Below are 6401 nucleotides of genomic sequence, written 5' to 3' on the forward strand. Positions count from 1 at the left end.
ATCTGCTGGCAACATCCTCAGGCAAGAACCTCCAACACCTCAGAACATGGTTCTGGGTGGAATGTGATTCTGGGCAGGAGATAGAGCTTCTGGACATTCTGTTTACAGCTTTAGGATGATTTCTTTCTCCTACTTTTCCATCTTCTTTCTGTGCTGTCCATGTGTCCCCATGCCAGCCCAGGCGACCTGTTTGTCTCTCTTCCTCTTTAGGGCAGCCAGATGGACACCCTGCAGGAGCTCCACTGCATCTTAGTGGCTGCTCCTGGTGCTCTCTGTGAGCCATGTCCTTTTCTTTAGACTCAATAAAGTACTTTTGCATCCAAGCTTGGCCTCTGAGTCATCCTTCATTTTCTGTCAAACTTTCCATATTGCTTAGGTAAAATGGTGTAGGAAGAGGGTTCAGCTCCCTTGAAGCTGACAAAGTCATACCTGGCTACTCAACAGCCAAAGGTTATCTGGAAGACCATGGCTCCAAAGTTTGCAAAAGTTTTGTAGGGAAACAGCAATGTCTGGGGACAGCCTGTAACCTCACTCCTGCCCTTCATTATCTGGTCTATAGTCCATGCCCTGCACGCAGGAGCATGGGTAGATGAGATAACAGTCCCTCAGCACAGGCCAGACTCAGCTGGTATCCCAGACATGCAGGGCTGAGGTAATTCACAAGTTTCTTATCAGCCATACTCAGGCTAATGCAGTGGTAAATGACTTTCAGCTGAATTTGTGCAAATGTCTTATTGCTTTATTATAAATCTGTAACTTTTCTCACCTGTACAGATGTATGTGATTTGTCCATTGAGTTCTTTCTGGATGAGGCCTTTGATCAAACCAGTGCCCACTGCTGCTGGGGCAACCTTTGATTGACAGTCCATGCTCACTTTGTGACCTCACTTCTGTGTTTGCACTGTACTGTGTTGTGCTTGTCTCTAGGAGAAAGAACAAGGATGTTTGTTGCAAAAATGGGCTGCCTACCTCTGTATGGCCCCTTCTCCAGCCACAGCCTATTTCTCACAGTGCCTTCTTACCAACAGTCCTTGACTGGGTCCCTGGCTATCTGTTATTGGTGTTTGAGACACTTGATTATCTGGGCTTCTGCACCACCTGTGGCTCAAACATCCATATGGACTTGGACTGAAAAAGGAGAAGTAGAGAAAGAGATAGAGAAAGGGAGAAAGCTATATAAGCGATCTCTGAATTTGCGGTTAATATCTTTATAATCCCCCACATTTTAATATACAATCTGATTATGAAAATAAAAGGCAAAAAGGTTAACATCAGAAGGACAGTCACAGGGTGCAACATTTCATTAAGAACTTCAGTTGCTCTTGGTGACTACCCAAATATAATGTCCCAGCAATGATGTTCCCTGTCTTATTCTGGTTGCTTCATCACCCTGTGGATTTTTCTACATCAGAATGAATGGTAATCAAAATTCTCTGTCTATTTTCTCCAGCTTCCTTCAATAGCATTTTTTACATCCAAGTGAAGTTCATTCAGTAGGAATAGGCTTCTGCTCTTAAGTCAATGCATAATTAAATCATAACAATTGGTAAGATATAAGAGGAGCTAAATAACTGAAGTCACATCCCATAATGTCAACCAAGTTACAAGCATAAATATTCGGGTACTTGTATGTACAATAATGTTGTCTACAAATACAAAATCACAAGGGATTCTCACACAAGCACATCCATTCCATCAGGCCCATACTCTGTGCTCTAGGGGCTAGAGTGCATCTCCACTGGGATTTAATCCTGACACAATGATGTGGTATATGGTATATACTGAAGCACCATGTCCTGTTACAACAAAAACAGTGGCTTACGATTAGTGGGGTCATAAAGGAAAATTAGTAGTTGCTACTATTATCTAGTTGCTAAGAGTGGAATTCCCTTTTGTATTATTCCAGGTTACCTTTTGAATGCTGCCTTCCTTTGTAATTGCTGCCCCAGTAAATTGCACCCACAGGAGAGAAGTGGGTGTAGTGCAGAAGGCATATGGTTACCATATTGATTAACATAAACAAAAAAAGCCAGGGTTTCAACCTGTGGGTTGAGCTTGTTGATGTGTCAGCCAAATGTGGTTCCTGCTGGCCATGATTGCTCCTACAAAAATGATAAGCAGTTCTTTGATAAGTAACTCAGTCTTCAGTGGGAAGTGCTGGCACAATTCCCAGTAATGTTCCTGGAAAGATAAAAGAGGACAAGTCTTAGCAGAGCTGGCCTAGACAGGTTACCCCTTAATTGCTCAAGGTGTATAACAGTTTGGAGTAATGACAAAAGTACCTTTTTCCACTCAGAGTATGTCTGTTCTGTCTCTTTAAATGCAGTTGAGTTGAGTAGTAAAAATGTCTTTATTATAAATAACACACTTGGCATGGAAATTGGTGTAAATTATCTTCTACTGTAAAAACAGGGTAGCGCATAGTTGTTGGAGGTTAGGATTTTTCCTTTTTTTTTTTTTTTTCTTTCTACAAGGGAATTTTTCTCTTATTTGTTACCTAAGACATGGAAACAATGATACTTGGAGAGAAAAGATGTGCAGTTGGCTGCAGTCTCTTAGCTGGGGACTGAGCTTGGTGGCTAGGGAGGTTTTCTCTTGGGAAGTGCAGAGACACTGTGGGACTTGGCTGGGGGTCAGGTACTGAGCTCAGCCCTCTCTCGCCTTCTCTCTTGGGGGATCGGAAGGGAGACGGTTGTGGTCTTTGTGCTGGGCTGCTGCTGTGGGGAGAATTTGATGCCACTGCAGAATTTTGTCCTTCACTGCTTCTCCTTACCATGGGTGAGCCTCTGCTCACAAGAGCAGCTGTTGAACTGGGACATTTCCTACACCCGATCTCACTGGGAGGGACCTCACCATCTGCTTGGGTGCCTCGGGGGAAGCCTGGGACCCCAGTGTACTCCCTGTCTCCAGAGGGAGCATTTCCTGGCTGTTTGCAGGAGCCTGACTGCCACTGCTATCCCCAGGACCTCACATGGGAGACCTGAGAGCCAAGGGAAAACTCAAAACAACTCGCTCCCTCCACCTTCTCTCTCCTTTTGGGGCTGCCCAGCTCCGCTGTTTTCTGCCCCTGCTATGGTGGTTTCTGCTGCATTTTAATTCAACACCCCATCTCTGCCTGGACCCTTGCTGCTCCTGCCATGGCTTCAGGGTTTTTTGCAACACTTTGTTTGCCTCCACAAGCCTGCTCACCTCTGTTGCTCCAGTTTGCCACTCCGAGGTTCCTGCTGCAGCACATTTCACCACCTGTAGTGGCACTGAGACTGGCTGCTCGCAGTGAGTTTTGCAGATGCAGCCACCTCCCCTCTCCTCCATCGCCTGAGCCGCCATCACCTCATGAGGGAGACGAGCTCGCGCCACAGCGTCCCCTGCTGGAGCAGGGGAATCATCGCACCCGCCCTGCCTGGCTGGGAGCCAGCAGCGCCTCTGCTGGCTGTGACCAGAACTGCACCAAAGGGGAAAGCGCCTGCGGCCGAGGGAGGCTGGGACCGCGTGTCTGGTTCTGTTTGCTGCTGCTGCTGCTGTTGTTGTTTCTTTGCCTTGTTATATATATATTCTAGTAAAGAACTGCGGTTCCTTTTCCTATATCTATGTCTGACAGCCCCGTAATTTCAAAGTTATAATAATTTGGAGGGAAGGATGTAATATTTCCATTCCATGAAGGCTCCTGCCTTCCTTGGCAGACAGCTGTCTTTTAAACAAAGACAATTGTCAGTATAAGGTAGAGTGAAAGAGAAGCAAGAGAGAGACATTAAATCAGAGAAAGAAAGGAAGACAGGTCACCAGTCCTGGCTCAAGCATTGATTCAGCTGACGGAGTATCCAGGCGGAACAAGGCCATTTGTCTCAGAAAAGTGCTATCCTGCCTCCACATGGCCCCCTCTCCAGCCACATCCCATTTGTTCTCACAGCTTCTTAGTAAGAATCCTCAGGTGGCTGCACAGCCATCAACCTGTGGGTTTGAGACATATAAGAGTCCCTTTTCTTTTGTGATCCTACACCAGTGCTCAGTGAGAGGGACACAGATGGTGTCTGTGCCATGAACTCTGGGCAGGAAGAGCATGGGAGGAACCAAACAAGCTCCCTGGGGACATTGTCTGCCTGAGCCCAGCTGTACCTTCAGGAGTTTCTGAAGATGCTGTGAGAAAAAACAGGATGTGGCTGAAGAAGGGGCCATACAGAGGTAGGACCGCACTTTCCTGGAATAACTAACCTTGCTGTAGATCCTGAAGAGAAGCAAAACATGGGACAATAAAAGGAGACGAATGAGGTCACAATGTGCACATGGACTGTAGGGGGGGATCAAGGTCACAAAGACCCCTAAAGCTTCTGACCCATTTCCAGAAAAGTCTGAATGAACAGACTGTTTGAGCATTCATTTGCATAGAAAGCAAGAAACCTATATTTGGGGCAGACAAACCTATTCATGAAAAGGTATCCCCCCCAAATCTGGGCACTGGCCTCAGGACTTTGGACATCCAAGCACAGGTCGATGGATGCTGAAGCCAAGACTGACAGCTCATCCACTGGATTGTTCCAGAACTTTTTTTCCTCTCTGGTCCTCTCTCTTTATCTCTTTCTTTCCCTATATTTCTTTCTGTTTTTCTCCCATTAATTCATCTCCCCCTCTTTAATTTCTCTCTTCTCTTTCACCAAGCTGCTTAATCCAAAACCCACTGCCATGTGCTTATATAGTAGGTCTGGTATTACTATAACACATCAAGATCCACCCTAAGTGTGTAATTTACTAATAAAACTTTTTTTTTTTTTTTTTTTTTTTTTTTTTTTTTTTTTTTATTCACTTTCTCCTCTTTTTTTTTTTTTTTTTTTTCCCATCTTCTGCATCACCTCAGCACTGCATGTCTGGACAGCAGCTGGGTCCTGCCTGGTGCTAAAGGACTCTATGAAGTACCTGTCTCATCTGCCTTTGACCACATGTGCTGCTCATGGACCTTAGACTGGATAACGAAGGGGAGGAGAAGGAAGAGATGAGGCTGTGGGCTGGTCCCAGACATTGCTGTTCCCTTCCCCATTCCTGCCACCCTTTGGAGCCATCTTTTCCCTGTTTGCCATTGGCTGTGGAGTAGCCAGCGATGTCCTTCATCAACTCCAATGGAAAAGCCAGAAAGGAACATCCCCTACAGGAACTCCCACACTCTGCCCCTCCACCTTTTACCCTCAGCAGACTGGAATAGTTTCCACGGAAAGAAGGACAACTTAGAGGCCAAGGCTCAGATGCAAAACAACTTTAATGAATGTAAGGTAGAAACAGAGGTGGCTCACAGAAAGCACCAGGAGCAGCCATTAAGATGCAGTGGATCTCCTGCAGGGTGTCCCTCTGCCTGCCCAAAAGAGGGAGGGAAGGCAACAGGTCCCCCTAGGCTGGCCTAGGGAGACATGGAGGGCAAAGGAAAGACAAAAAGAAGGGAACAATGGCTCAGACACTAAATACCATGTCTTAAAGCTCTATCTCCAGCCCAGAGCCAGCTGCTGAGGTCTTGGAAGTTCCTGCATAAAGACTTTAGGCAGCTTTAGCAGGGACGGCATCTGCTGCCACTGTAGCGGTTGGTGATGCAGGAGAGATCAAAGCCACCAGAGTTGATGGGCACTCCCTCACAGCTGAGGATGCTGCCAACAGCAGCAGAAGTGGAGGATCCCACGGCGGTGTTCTGTGGGAAGGAGCTGAGGATGGGGCCAGGCAGGGTCACCACCACGGCCGGGGGCTGGATGGCGACATGGGAGTCCTGGCACTGCCTGACACAGCACTCATTGCAGCTGTTGGCCAGTGGGGTGGGGCCACAGGGCTGGCAGCAAGGGTTGCAAGGCTGGCAGGACATGGCTCGGGATCACAGGTGCACCTAGGATGGAAGGCAGGGAGAAGCAGAATGTGAGGACAGCAATGAGAAGCAGCACTGCACCCAAAGCCCCTGCAGCCAAGGCACCTCCTGGCCCACATTGCACTGCCCAGCTCAAAGCCCAGGAGACACCGCAGCCCAGTCCCAGCCCCTCTCTGTCTGCACAAGACCTTCTCCCCTGCCCTCTCCCAGCACAAGCAGCTCCCAGCCCTGGGCTCCAACAGCCCCTCTCAGCTGAGACCTCCAGCCCAGGAAAGAGCTGCTCTTGAAGCAAGAAAGAGAAGAGGCTTCGCACTCACCTGATTCCTGAGGAGGAGGAGGAGGTGAGAGAAGTGGATGAGAGAGCAGAGACTTGGGCTGCCTTTTATAGCAGTCCTGCCCTGCCTCAGGCCCAGAGGCCCCTTAGTGGAAGCCATAATTTTCTGACCAGCTCATGTCAGATGCAAACTATCCCAGCTAATAATGGGGCTGTGTCCTGTTTTCCTGCACTGCTGCCTTTTCATTTCCTGGCTAATTCCGCGTGCTTTCCTATATGAAGATCTCTTTCTGT

General features: G+C 47.7%; 1 pseudogene; it reads right to left on the reverse strand.

Annotated features, from left to right (window-relative positions):
- Nucleotides 1-5527: 5527 nt before the first annotated feature.
- LOC121337522 lies at nucleotides 5528-6286 on the reverse strand (annotated as a pseudogene).
- Between the last annotated feature and the right edge of the window lie 115 nt (nucleotides 6287-6401).

This window comes from Onychostruthus taczanowskii, unplaced genomic scaffold (genome assembly GCF_017590055.1).
Source record: "Onychostruthus taczanowskii isolate IOZ18803 unplaced genomic scaffold, ASM1759005v1 scaffold273, whole genome shotgun sequence".
Classification (NCBI taxonomy): domain Eukaryota; kingdom Metazoa; phylum Chordata; class Aves; order Passeriformes; family Passeridae; genus Onychostruthus; species Onychostruthus taczanowskii.